The sequence below is a fragment of the Pseudophryne corroboree genome, chromosome 2 (assembly GCF_028390025.1).
Source record: "Pseudophryne corroboree isolate aPseCor3 chromosome 2, aPseCor3.hap2, whole genome shotgun sequence".
Taxonomy (NCBI): Eukaryota; Metazoa; Chordata; class Amphibia; order Anura; family Myobatrachidae; genus Pseudophryne; species Pseudophryne corroboree.
The window spans coordinates 278570337-278583875 of NC_086445.1; the positions used below are offsets into that span (position 1 = coordinate 278570337).

At 46.5% G+C, this 13539-nt stretch overlaps 1 protein-coding gene across 5 annotated transcripts in view; it reads right to left on the reverse strand.

Annotated features, from left to right (window-relative positions):
- The window catches only part of CCDC122 (coiled-coil domain containing 122), a 275690-nt gene that overhangs the window by 152244 nt on the left and 109907 nt on the right, over positions 1 to 13539 (reverse strand). For 2 of the 5 annotated variants that reach the window (XM_063952849.1, XM_063952845.1), the window contains exon 1: positions 8312 to 8459. The exons of 2 other annotated variants lie outside the window; for them this stretch is intronic. The gene's annotated coding sequence lies outside the window, so the exon portion shown is untranslated. Of the gene's footprint in view, positions 1 to 8311; positions 8462 to 13539 lie in introns of those variants that run through there. One more of the 5 variants, XM_063952848.1, reaches the window with a different exon arrangement.

Genomic DNA, 13539 nt, shown 5'->3' on the forward strand with positions numbered 1-13539 from the left:
GAGGCGCAATGAGGTAGCTGACTGTGTGAGTAAGATAAGCGACCCTAGTGGCCGACACAAACACCGGGCCCATCTAGGAGTGGCACTGCAGTGTCACGCAGGATGGCCCTTCCAAAAAACCCTCCCCAAACAGCACATGACGCAAAGAAAAATAAAAGAAAAAAGAGGTGCAAGATGGAATTGTCCTTGGGCCCTCCCACCCACCCTTATGTTGTATAAACAGGACATGCACACTTTAACCAACCCATCATTTCAGTGACAGGGTCTGCCACACGACTGTGACTGATATGACGGGTTGGTTTGGACCCCCCCCAAAAAAGAAGCAATTAATCTCTCCTTGCACAAACTGGCTCTACAGAGGCAAGATGTCCACCTCATCATCATCCTCTGATATATCACCGTGTACATCCCCCTCCTCACAGATTATCAATTCGTCCCCACTGGAATCCACCATCTCAGCTCCCTGTGTACTTTGTGGAGGCAATTGCTGCTGGTCAATGTCTCCGCGGAGGAATTGATTATAATTCATTTTAATGAACATCATCTTCTCCACATTTTCTGGATGTAACCTCGTACGCCGATTGCTGACAAGGTGAGCGGCGGCACTAAACACTCTTTCGGAGTACACACTTGTGGGAGGGCAACTTAGGTAGAATAAAGCCAGTTTGTGCAAGGGCCTCCAAATTGCCTCTTTTTCCTGCCAGTATAAGTACGGACTGTGTGACGTGCCTACTTGGATGCGGTCACTCATATAATCCTCCACCATTCTTTCAATGTTGAGAGAATCATATGCAGTGACAGTAGACGACATGTCCGTAATCGTTGTCAGGTCCTTCAGTCCGGACCAGATGTCAGCATCAGCAGTCGCTCCAGACTGCCCTGCATCACCGCCAGCGGGTGGGCTCGGAATTCTGAGCCTTTTCCTCGCACCCCCAGTTGCGGGAGAATGTGAAGGAGGAGATGTTGACAGGTCGCGTTCCGCTTGACTTGACAATTTTCTCACCAGCAGGTCTTTCAACCCCAGCAGACTTGTGTCTGCCGGAAAGAGAGATCCAAGGTAGGTTTTAAATCTAGGATCGAGCACGGTGGCCAAAATGTAGTGCTCTGATTTCAACAGATTGACCACCCGTGAATCCTTGTTAAGCGAATTAAGGGCTCCATCCACAAGTCCCACATGCCTAGCGGAATCGCTCCGTGTTAGCTCCTCCTTCAATGTCTCCAGCTTCTTCTGCAAAAGCCTGATGAGGGGAATGACCTGACTCAGGCTGGCAGTGTCTGAACTGACTTCACGTGTGGCAAGTTCAAAGGGCATCAGAACCTTGCACAACGTTGAAATCATTCTCCACTGCACTTGAGACAGGTGCATTCCACCTCCTATATCGTGCTCAATTGTATAGGCTTGAATGGCCTTTTGCTGCTCCTTCAACCTCTGAAGCATATAGAGGGTTGAATTCCACCTCGTTACCACTTCTTGCTTCAGATGATGGCAGGGCAGGTTCAGTAGTTTTTGGTGGTGCTCCAGTCTTCTGTACGTGGTGCCTGTACGCCGAAAGTGTCCCGCAATTCTTCTGGCCACCGACAGCATCTCTTGCACGCCCCTGTCGTTTTTAAAAAAATTCTGCACCACCAAATTCAAGGTATGTGCAAAACATGGGACGTGCTGGAATTTGCCCATATTTAATGCACACACAATATTGCTGGCGTTGTCCGATGCCACAAATCCACAGGAGAGTCCAATTGGGGTAAGCCATTCCGCGATGATCTTCCTCAGTTGCCGTAAGAGGTTTTCAGCTGTGTGCGTATTCTGGAAAGCGGTGATACAAAGCGTAGCCTGCCTAGGAAAGAGTTGGCGTTTGCGAGATGCTGCTACTGGTGCCGCCGCTGCTGTTCTTGCGGCGGGAGTCCATACATATACCCAGTGGGCTGTCACAGTCATATAGTCCTGACCCTGCCCTGCTCCACTTGTCCACATGTCCGTGGTTAAGTGGACATTGGGTACAACTGCATTTTTTAGGACACTGGTGAGTCTTTTTCTGACGTCCGTGTACATTCTCGGTATCGCCTGCCTAGAGAAGTGGAACCTAGATGGTATTTGGTAACGGGGGCACACTGCCTCAATACATTGTCTAGTTCCCTGTGAACTAACGGCGGATACCAGACGCACGTCTAACACCAACATAGTTGTCAAGGCCTCAGTTATCCGCTTTGCAGCAGGATGACTGCTGTGATATTTCATCTTCCTCGCAAAGGACTGTTGGACAGTCAATTGCTTACTGGAAGTAGTACAAGTGGGCTTACGACTTCCCCTCTGGGATGACCATCGACTCCCAGCAGCAACAACAGCAGCGCCAGCAGCAGTAGGCGTTACACGCAAGGATGCATCGGAGGAATCCCAGGCAGGAGAGGACTCGTCAGAATTGCCAGTGACATGGCCTGCAGGACTATTGGCATTCCTGGGGAAGGAGGAAATTGACACTGAGGGAGTTGGTGGGGTGGTTTGCGTGAGCTTGGTTACAAGAGGAAGGGATTTACTGGTCAGTGGACTGCTTCCGCTGTCGGCCAAAGTTTTTGAACTTGTCACTGACTTATTATGAATGTGCTGCAGGTGACGTATAAGGGAGGATGTTCCGAGGTGGTTAACGTCCTTACCCCTACTTATTATAGCTTGACAAAGGGAACACACGGCTTGACAAATGTTGTCCGCATTTCTGGTGAAATACTTCCACACCGAAGAGCTGATTTTTTTGGTATTTTCACCAGGCATGTCAACGGCCATATTCCTCCCACGGACAACAGGTGTCTCCCCGGGTGCCTGACTTAAACAAACCACCTCACCATCAGAATCCTCCTGGTCAATTTCCTCCCCAGCGCCAGCAACACCCATATCCTCCTCATCCTGGTGTACTTCAACACTGACATCTTCAATCTGACTATCAGGAACTGGACTGCGGGTGCTCCTTCCAGCACTTGCAGGGGGCGTGCAAATGGTGGAAGGCGCATGCTCTTCACGTCCAGTGTTGGGAAGGTCAGGCATCGCAACCGACACAATTGGACTCTCCTTGTGGATTTGGGATTTCGAAGAACGCACAGTTCTTTGCGGTGCTACTGCTTTTGCCAGCTTGAGTCTTTTCATTTTTCTAGCGAGAGGCTGAGTGCCTCCATCCTCATGTGAAGCTGAACCACTAGCCATGAACATAGGCCAGGGCCTCAGCCGTTCCTTGCCACTCCGTGTGGTAAATGGCATATTGGCAAGTTTACGCTTCTCCTCCGACAATTTTATTTTAGGTTTTGGAGTCCTTTTTTTACTGATATTTGGTGTTTTGGATTTGACATGCTCTGTACTATGCCATTGGGCATCGGCCTTGGCAGACGACGTTGCTGGCATTTCATCGTCTCGGCCATGACTAGTGGCAGCAGCTTCAGCACGAGGTGGAAGTGGATCTTGATCTTTCCCTAATTTTGGAACCTCAACATTTTTGTTCTCCATATTTTAATAGGCACAACTAAAAGGCACCTCAGGTAAACAATGGAGATGGATGGATACTAGTATACAATTATGGATGGACTGCCGAGTGCCGACACAGAGGTAGCTACAGCCGTGGACTACCGTACTGTACTGTGTCTGCTGCTAATATAGACTGGATGATAATGAGATGTAGTATGTATAAAGAAGAAAGAAAAAAAAAACCACGGGTAGGTGGTATACAATTATGGATGGACTGCCGAGTGCCGACACAGAGGTAGCTACAGCCGTGGACTACCGTACTGTGTCTGCTGCTAATATAGACTGGTTGATAAAGAGATGTAGTATGTATGTATAAAGAAGAAAGAAAAAAAAACCACGGGTAGGTGGTATACAATTATGGACGGACTGCCGAGTGCCGACACAGAGGTAGCTACAGCCGTGGACTACCGTACTGTGTCTGCTGCTAATATAGACTGGTTGATAAAGAGATGTAGTATGTATGTATAAAGAAGAAAGAAAAAAAAACCACGGGTAGGTGGTATACAATTATGGATGGACTGCCGAGTGCCGACACAGAGGTAGCTACAGCCGTGGACTACCGTACTGTACTGTGTCTGCTGCTAATATAGACTGGATGATAATGAGATGTAGTATGTATAAAGAAGAAAGAAAAAAAAAACCACGGGTAGGTGGTATACAATTATGGATGGACTGCCGAGTGCCGACACAGAGGTAGCTACAGCCGTGGACTACCGTACTGTGTCTGCTGCTAATATAGACTGGTTGATAAAGAGATGTAGTATGTATGTATAAAGAAGAAAGAAAAAAAAACCACGGGTAGGTGGTATACAATTATGGACGGACTGCCGAGTGCCGACACAGAGGTAGCTACAGCCGTGGACTACCGTACTGTGTCTGCTGCTAATATAGACTGGTTGATAAAGAGATGTAGTATGTATGTATAAAGAAGAAAGAAAAAAAAACCACGGGTAGGTGGTATACAATTATGGATGGACTGCCGAGTGCCGACACAGAGGTAGCTACAGCCGTGGACTACCGTACTGTGTCTGCTGCTAATATAGACTGGTTGATAAAGAGATGTAGTATGTATGTATAAAGAAGAAAGAAAAAAAAACCACGGGTAGGTGGTATACAATTATGGATGGACTGCCGAGTGCCGACACAGAGGTAGCTACAGCCGTGGACTACCGTACTGTACTGTGTCTGCTGCTAATATAGACTGGATGATAATGAGATGTAGTATGTATAAAGAAGAAAGAAAAAAAAACCACGGGTAGGTGGTATACAATTATGGATGGACTGCCGAGTGCCGACACAGAGGTAGCTACAGCCGTGGACTACCGTACTGTGTCTGCTGCTAATATAGACTGGTTGATAATGAGATGTAGTATGTATAAAGAAGAAAGAAAAAAAAAACACGGGTAGGTGGTATACAATTATGGACGGACTGCCGAGTGCCGACACAGAGGTAGCTACAGCCGTGGACTACCGTACTGTACTGTGTCTGCTGCTAATATAGACTGGATGATAATGAGATGTAGTATGTATAAAGAAGAAAGAAAAAAAAACCACGGGTAGGTGGTATACAATTATGGATGGACTGCCGAGTGCCGACACAGAGGTAGCTACAGCCGTGAACTACCGTACTGTGTCTGCTGCGACTGGATGATAAATAATGATATAAAAAATATATATATATCACTACTGCAGCCGGACAGGTATATATTATATAATGACGGACCTGCTGGACACTGTCTGTCAGCAGAATGAGTTTTTTATTTTATAGAATAAAAAAACACCACACAAGTCACACGACGTGTGTTTAACTTTTACAGGCAGACATTCACAATACAATATAGTATACTATATACTGGTGGTCAGGTCACTGGTCAGTCACACTGGCAGTGGCACTCCTGCAGAAAAAAAGTGTGCACTGTTTAATTTTAATATGTACTCCTGGCTCCTGCTATAACCTAACTGCTCCCCAGTCTCCCCCACAATTAAGCTGTGTGAGCACAGTCAGATATTATACATAGATGATGCAGCAGCACACTGGGCTGAGCACAGATATGGTATGTGACTGAGTCACTGTGTATCGTTTTTTCAGGCAGAGAACGGATTATATTAAATAATATAAAACTGCACTGGTGGTCACTGGTCAGTCACTAGTATAACTAACTAATACTATCAGCAAAATTCTGCACTCTCTGTCTGAGTACTCCTCCTAAGCTCCAGTAAATGAAGTGTCACTGTCTCACTCTGTCACTAGTATAACTAACTAATACTATCAGCAAAATTCTGCACTCTCTGTCTGAGTACTCCTCCTAAGCTCCAGTAAATGAAGTGTCACTGTCTCACTCTCACTCTCCTATCTATTTCTTCTCTAAACGGAGAGGACGCCAGCCACGTCCTCTCACTATCAATCTCAATGCACGTGTAAAATGGCGGCGACGCGCGGCTCCTTATATAGAATCCGAGTCTCGCGATAGAATCCGAGCCTCGCGAGAATCCGACAGCGTCATGATGACGTTCGGGCGCGCTCGGGTTAACCGAGCAAGGCGGGAAGATCCGAGTCGCTCGGATCCGTGTAAAAAAAGCTGAAGTTCGGGCGGGTTCGGATTCCGAGGAACCGAACCCGCTCATCACTAGTCCCCACTCCCCACAATAAAGCACACTGAGCACAGATATTTGCAGCACACTGAGCACAGATATGGAGCGTTTTTCAGGCAGAGAACGTAGATATTTTCAGCACACTGAGCACAGATATTTGCAAGCACACTGAGCACAGATATTTGCAGCACACTGAACACAACTGATACCCCTTTCACATCGCACAAATAACCCGGTATCGACACGGCATATTGCCGTGTCGAAACGGGTCAGTGTGCAATGTGAAAGCACCTTTGCCAAATTAGCGGGTCGCCTGACCCGGTAATTCAACCCGGTTAAAAAGAAGGGTTATTACCGGGTTGAATACCGGGTCAGGTGCAGTGTAAATGGGAGCCGTTTCGATGCGACACGGTTCCCATTCACAGCATAGGGAGAGGCGGCGCAGGAGATGAGCTCATCTCCCAGCGCCGCCTCCACCCCTGCTGCTGCTGCGCCCTCCGCTGCTATGGCAACCGACCCGGTATATTGCCGGGTCGGAAAGCCAGCAAAGGAGAGCAAATGCCGGATCCCACCCGGTAAGGACACGTTTCTCTTACCGGATGGGATCCGGCATTTGCGATCTGAAAGCAGCATGAGAGAACGCTGCACGTCCTCTCCCTATCATCTCCAATGCACGAGTGAAAACGGTGGCGACGCGCGGCTCCTTATATAGAATACGAATCTCGCGAGAATACGACAGCGGGTTGATGACGTTCGGGCGCGCCCGGGTTAACCGAGCAAGGCGGGAAGATCCGAGTCTGCCTCGGACCAGTGTAAAATTGGTGAAGTTCGGGGGGGTTCGGATTCCGAGGAACCGAACCTGCTCATCACTACCAAAGACCCTTAAATAAGTCACTACCAGTTTAAACAGTGACTATGGTCTATTTACTAAGCCTTGGATGGAGATAAAGTACCAGACAATTTCAGAATCACATAAAATAAACTGATATTATCAATCATATCAAGTTACTATCAGTTATACACAAACATTGCATACAATATCTCCTGGTGTCAGGAAATGTCCCACAAGGTGCTATAACGTTTTCACTCTACTAGTACAGGTTGAGTATCCCTTATCCAAAATGCTTGGGACCAGAGGAATTTTGGATATCGGATTTTTCCGTATTTTGGAATAATTGCATATTATAATGAGATATTATGGTGATGGGACCTAAATCTAAGCACAGAATGCATTTATGTCACATATACACCTTATACACCCAGCCTGAAGGTATTTTTAGGCAATATTTATTATAACTTTGTGCATTAAACAAAGTTTGTGTACATTCACACAATTCATTTATGTTTCATATACACCTTATGCACACAGCCTGAAGGTCATTTAATACAATATTTTTAATAACTTTGAGTATTAAACAAGTTTGTGTACATTGAGCCATCAAAAAACAAAGGTTTCACTATCTCAGTCTCACTAAAAAAAAGTCCGTATTTCGGAATATTACGTATTTCGGAATATTTGGATATGGGATACTCAACCTGTATAAGCATAACATAACAAGCTAAATTAGATGCAAACCCTAAAACATTGTGTTCCTGATGGCCGCAAGGGGCAGGAACGTGTTAGTAAAGTATAAAGGGCCCCACATACTACTGCGACATGTCGGACCCTCATGTCGCAGGCGATCACCCTTGAACCGCCCAGCAGCCTCCCAGGCGGCAGGATCGCATAAGATACATCGTATGTGGTCCTTTTGCTTACAATGTATCTTATGCGATTCCAGCCATGCCTGCGGGGTCCGACATATCACTAGTGCAGCACAGTCAATCTAGGGGATCCAATCCAATGCTCACGGGACAGCACATCGGATCGGATGTAAAACGGATGTAAAACACTTCAGATATGCCCGATTTCATACGATATAATGGCCCGAATGGCCGAAATCGGATGACATCGGGCATTATAGTTCTAGTGTATGGGGCCCTTAACAGTCTCAGCTGGGCTCTACTGACAGGATCTAGCAGCTGTTCTCTGTACTGTTGGTTGGCTGTCACTAGCTACTGACAGGCTGGGTAGCTAACAGTCTGGCTGGTTGAGACTCTTAAGGGTGCTGGATGCTAAATGGGGGGAAGAAGCTGTCTGTCTCTCACACTTTCTGCCTCACAGTCCCCAGCTGGGCTCTCCACACTGCTTTCCCCGTGATCAGGCTCACTTACTGGCAGTCTCTCTGGCTGGGACCCTTGCAGCAATGACCCCTTTTTCACAGCCCTGCTGACTCTCTCCTTGTGGGGATCCCAGAATGGCTTCCCTTCAGCCTAGTGTTCCCACTATCTAGTCTCCTCCTCCTCAGGTCACAGGTCAGCCTGTTGTTAAGTCTCTGTACTTTTCTGCTTTCTGGGTGTTGTAACTGCCATTCCCCTAGTGCTCCTTTGTTAGCTGATGATGTCAACAGGTGGGGAAGCTGTTAACCCTTGCAGTGTCCAAGCCTTCCTGACCCGGACAGCTTTTACAGTATAATGCAGGCAGAAGCCAGGTCCTATGCAAAACAGAACCCTTAGTGGGGTGTCACAGAAGCTTTAGTAAACTGACCCGTAGAGAAGTCCGTACAGTCAGGTAAAGTGCCTATCTGTTCTCACCTATTCATCTATGGCGATTCTATATAAAAGCTTTGCACACCTATCTGTCTCTTGCGCTGTTCTGGGAACATTGCCAAACCGTAAAATGTTTTGTGTGTTAGGATAAAATCCTTTTATTTCGGAAAGGAAATTCTCACTCCGGGCTCTACTTGGTATAGAACTGGTCCTGTCTGTCCTATTCTGAGTTGGATGGAACTTGGCCGGATCTATCTTTCTGTGAAATTGGGCATTTCGGAATGGGTACTGGGCGGTAACAATGCAAGCGCATAGAACTGCCCTGCCTTATGGGAGTGTCGTGGGCATGTACAGTTCTGTCCTCGCTCATCTAACTGGTGAATGGGTGGCATGTGCATATGCATCGCAATTGCGACTAGCCGTGGGAGCATATGCACCTTGCAATCCTATGGATCGTGGGTGCATATGCAGTGCACGTGCACATTCGTGGACACACTAGTCGCGGCAAACAACCCATGATTATTAGCAATCGCAGGTAAGACGAGGCCGCCGGACTCATCTGTATCTTAAGCATACTTGCCTACCTGACCCTCTCCATGAGGGAGAAAATGCTCTGTTCCTGGACTTTCCTGGTAATGTATGATTGCCATCACCTGTGGTGAGCTAGGTAATTGATAAGAAAGGTGTTTCACCACAAGTGATGGCAATCATACATTACCAGGAAAGTCCAGGAACAGAGCATTTTCTCCCTCATGGAGAGGGTCAGGTAGGCAAGTATGATCTTAAGTTCCATGTGATTCTGAGTTGTGCGTACAGGGAATAGGAACCTGTTTCTGACAGATCTCTTCCATCTAGCATGGGACTGGTGACGATTGCAACAGTTGGTGTAATGATATGGCGGCGCAGCTTTCCGTTTGCACACACACAGACCCTTGCATTAGCATAAGGTAGTAAATCTGGCTTCTGTGGAAGTGTGATATAGAAGATCTACAGTGTTTAGGTTAACACCAAATGGGCAACTTGCAATAGGTCTACAGGTACAAAAGGTCAACAGGTACAAACGGCCGACAGGTTCAAATGATCGACGTGACAATGGTCGACACACAAATGGTTAACACATTTTTGGATATTTTTTTTTTTTTTTTTGTACAATTTTGTATATTTTATAATATATCACCACCATAAGTTGAAACGTGTACCCGCAAGGGCTCGGTTTGCTCACCACAGGTTACTATTTCCAGTCGCAGTCCACGTGGATAGTGAATCAAGCAAATGTTGGAAAAACATGTAAAAAGTGACTGTCTACCTAGACACTGTCGATCTGTCATGCGGATACCCTTCTGCAGATGCACACAGCTACAGCCACTTTGCATCAGACTCAGCCCTACAATGACTGCACGGGGACAAGGAAAAGTACCAGGTATATAATCAGAGTAGCAAGTAATACAAATAACAATAATATTTAGATATAATCAGGGTAGAGAGCTGACAGATTCATCATGAACTGTGTTTAGTGCAGGAAAAGACAACGGGGGAAAAAAACAGATACCCAGCAATAGTCAGAACAAGCTGAGGTCAGGCAAGGCAGCATGGGAAAGTAGTCAAAACCATCAGGGTCAAGCAATGAGCATACTCAAACTTTTACAGAGCACAATCCCTTAAGTGAGCTAACGCTGCAACAGGCAATGAGTCAGTGGCACAGACAGCATTATAAACCAGCAGTGAGATCCCATCAGTCAGCCCTCACATCGCTGATGGTAATACTAAGCACCTGAGTATGGAAGATGTCAGGCAATGTCACAGTATGCAGTGTAAACACATGAATCAGAGTGAGAAGCATGGGAACACCTAATCTGCTAAAGTTTTTATCCTAGCCTAGGTTATAAATCTGACAATCACAATTTCATTGGCAAAGATACAGCATTTGCGATTGTTAGGTTCTCTTGATTCCCTTGCTGAATCTGGGCCTAATTAAAGGCCTAACTCAGACCTGATCGCTGTTGTGCAAAATTGCACAGCGGCCAATTATCGAATGACTGCACATGCGTATGCATCGCAATGGGCACGCGCGAGCCCAAACAGCGACAGAATGGTGCAAATATTTTGATCAATAGGCGTACACAAGGTTATTGACAGGAAGCAGACGATTGGGGGTGGTAACTGGCTGTTTTCTGGGAGTGTCAGGAAAAACGCAGGCGTGCCCAAGCATTTTCAGGGTGGGTGTGTGACGTCAGCTCCGGCCCAATCAGCCTGTTTGTATCGCACTGTAGGAGTAAGTCCTGGGCTACGCACAGACTGCACAGAATGGAAACATCATTAGCTGGTGAGTGAGTTGCGAACGGATTTGCATATGTCAGCTGTCTAACTCTCTCTGTACATGTTACATCTGCCCCACCTGCAGTGCACATGGTTTTGCCCATTAGAGAAAAATGTTATTGCTGCTATCAGGTGTGAATTAGGCCCTATGGGGGTAATTCCAAGTTGATCGCAGCAGGAAATTTTTTAGCAGTTGGGCAAAACCATGAGCACTGCAGGGGGGGGGGGGGCAGATATAACATTTGCAGACAGAATTAGATTTGGGTGGGTTATTTTGTTTCTGTACAGGGTAAATATAAATACTGGCTGCTTTATTTTTACACTGCAATTTAGACTGCAGATTGAACTCACCACACCCAAATCTATCTCTCTCTGCACATGTTATATCTTCCTCCCCTGCAGTGCACATGGTTTTGCCCAACTGCTAACAAAGGGGGTAATTCTGAGTTGATCGCAGCAGGAACTTTGGGGGTCATTCCGAGTTGTTCGCTCGTTATTTTTTTCTCGCAACGGAGCGATTAGTCGCCAATGCGCATGCGCAATGTCCGCAGTGCTACTGCGCCAAGTAAATTTGCTATGCAGTTAGGTATTTTACTCACGGCATTACAAGGTTTTTTCTTCGTTCTGGTGATCGTAATGTGATTGACAGGAAGTGGGTGTTTCTGGGCGGAAACAGGCCGTTTTATGGGTGTGTGTGAAAAAACGCTACCGTTTCTGGGAAAAACGCGGGAGTGGCTGGAGAAACGGAGGAGTGTCTGGGCGAACGCTGGGTGTGTTTGTGACGTCAAACCAGGAACGAAACTGACTGAACTGATCGCAGATGCCGAGTAAGTCTGGAGCTACTCAGAAACTGCTAAGAAGTGTCTATTCGCAATTCTGCTAATCTTTCGTTCGCAATTTTGATAAGCTAAGATTCACTCCCAGTAGCGTGTGCAAAGCTGCTAAAAGCAGCTTGCGAGCGAACAACTCGGAATGACCCCCTTTGTTAGCAGTTGGGCTAAACCATGTGCACTGCAGGGAGGCAGATATAACATGTGCAGAGAAAGATAGATTTGGGTGTGGTGAGTTCAATCTGCAATCCAAATTGCAGTGTAAAAATAAAGCAGCCAGTATTTACCCTGCACAGAAACAAAATAACCCACCCAAATGTAACTCTCTCTGCAAATGTTATATCGCCCACCCCCCCCCCCCCCCCCCTGCAGTGCACATGGTTTTGCCCAACTGCTAAAAAATTTCCTGCTGCGATCAACTTGGAATTACCCCCAAAGTTCCTGCTGCGATCAACTCAGAATTACCCCCCATGTCGGGTGAGTAGGTGTACTTACCAAGGACTGTATAAAGTTCCAGTTATACTACTACAGTCAGTAGACTGCAAAGCACAATAACTGCTCCGTGCACCTTCTGTTTTTTACTACCAAAATCAAGACAGATATTTGAATATCAGTATTTAATGAAAACCCATAATCATTGTAACAATGGTGCCAACCTGTTCATGCATGGCAGTTCTGGCAGCAGCTTTGGTGTGCTTCACGCCGACTCTGATATCTTACACCTTCTATTCTGCTATAGGGACAGGCACGTGGTACTTCCCCCTGTGGTCATGCGATCACTGCCAGCACAGGGGCAGACTTAGCTTCCCTATCTGAACACTACTCTGGCTCTTGCTAGAGTATTGAACTCACTACAAGTGTCAGCATACCGAGTCTTCTTCTGTGTATGATCCTGTGTATGACCCAGTTTGTTTGTGTCTATCCTGTGCATTACCCTTGTGACCAATGTGTGATCTCCTTCTATCCTAATCTTGGTTTCGTCCATGACTCTTCTTTTGCCTAATCCTGGTTGCCTTTTTAAGATTTCCAAGCATGCAGACATTGCGGGTACCCAATTGCCTCGCCAGGGGCTAGCCTATTAGCCCCCGATAAGCTGCCGTGTGCCAAAAACACACAGGTTTCACTGAACCTGTGTGTTTTTGTTAGGAAATTAATTTTTTTACAAGCAACCAAATTGGATAGCCTGTAAAAAAAAATACAGGTGGAACATCGGAAAAAACTGTGAAAACATCAGTTTTTCGCTCCTGATGTTTATTCTCAGGTAATTGGATACCCCTTTTGGCTTAGTTCTAGACTCTCCTTGTTTAACCCCTGTCTCTTATAGGAGCAAGGGCGTATGGAGCTCCAGGCGCTGAAAATGTTAGAGGACGCCGCACTGTCAACTTGAAAGAGCTCTCACTGTAATTATCTAAGCAGTTGCAGGACCTCCTTGCAGCCCCTTAGTTTGCTGAGGGACCAGGAAGCTTCCATGAGCCTTTGTGTCTCACTCCCTGCACTCTGCCTCGGCAGCCACTTCTCCTCAGCTCCAGACTAGTCCCCCATACCCTCCAGCTGTACCTTTTTGGGAGGTACAGTACCATTTTTTTTAAGGTCTGTACCGATTTTTAGCTCTCCAAACTCCCATTGGAAGTATAGGAAAAGGGGCGTGGCTACGCCTCATTTACACGTGACCAGGGGAATGTGCGTGCAATGTATGCTACAATCAAA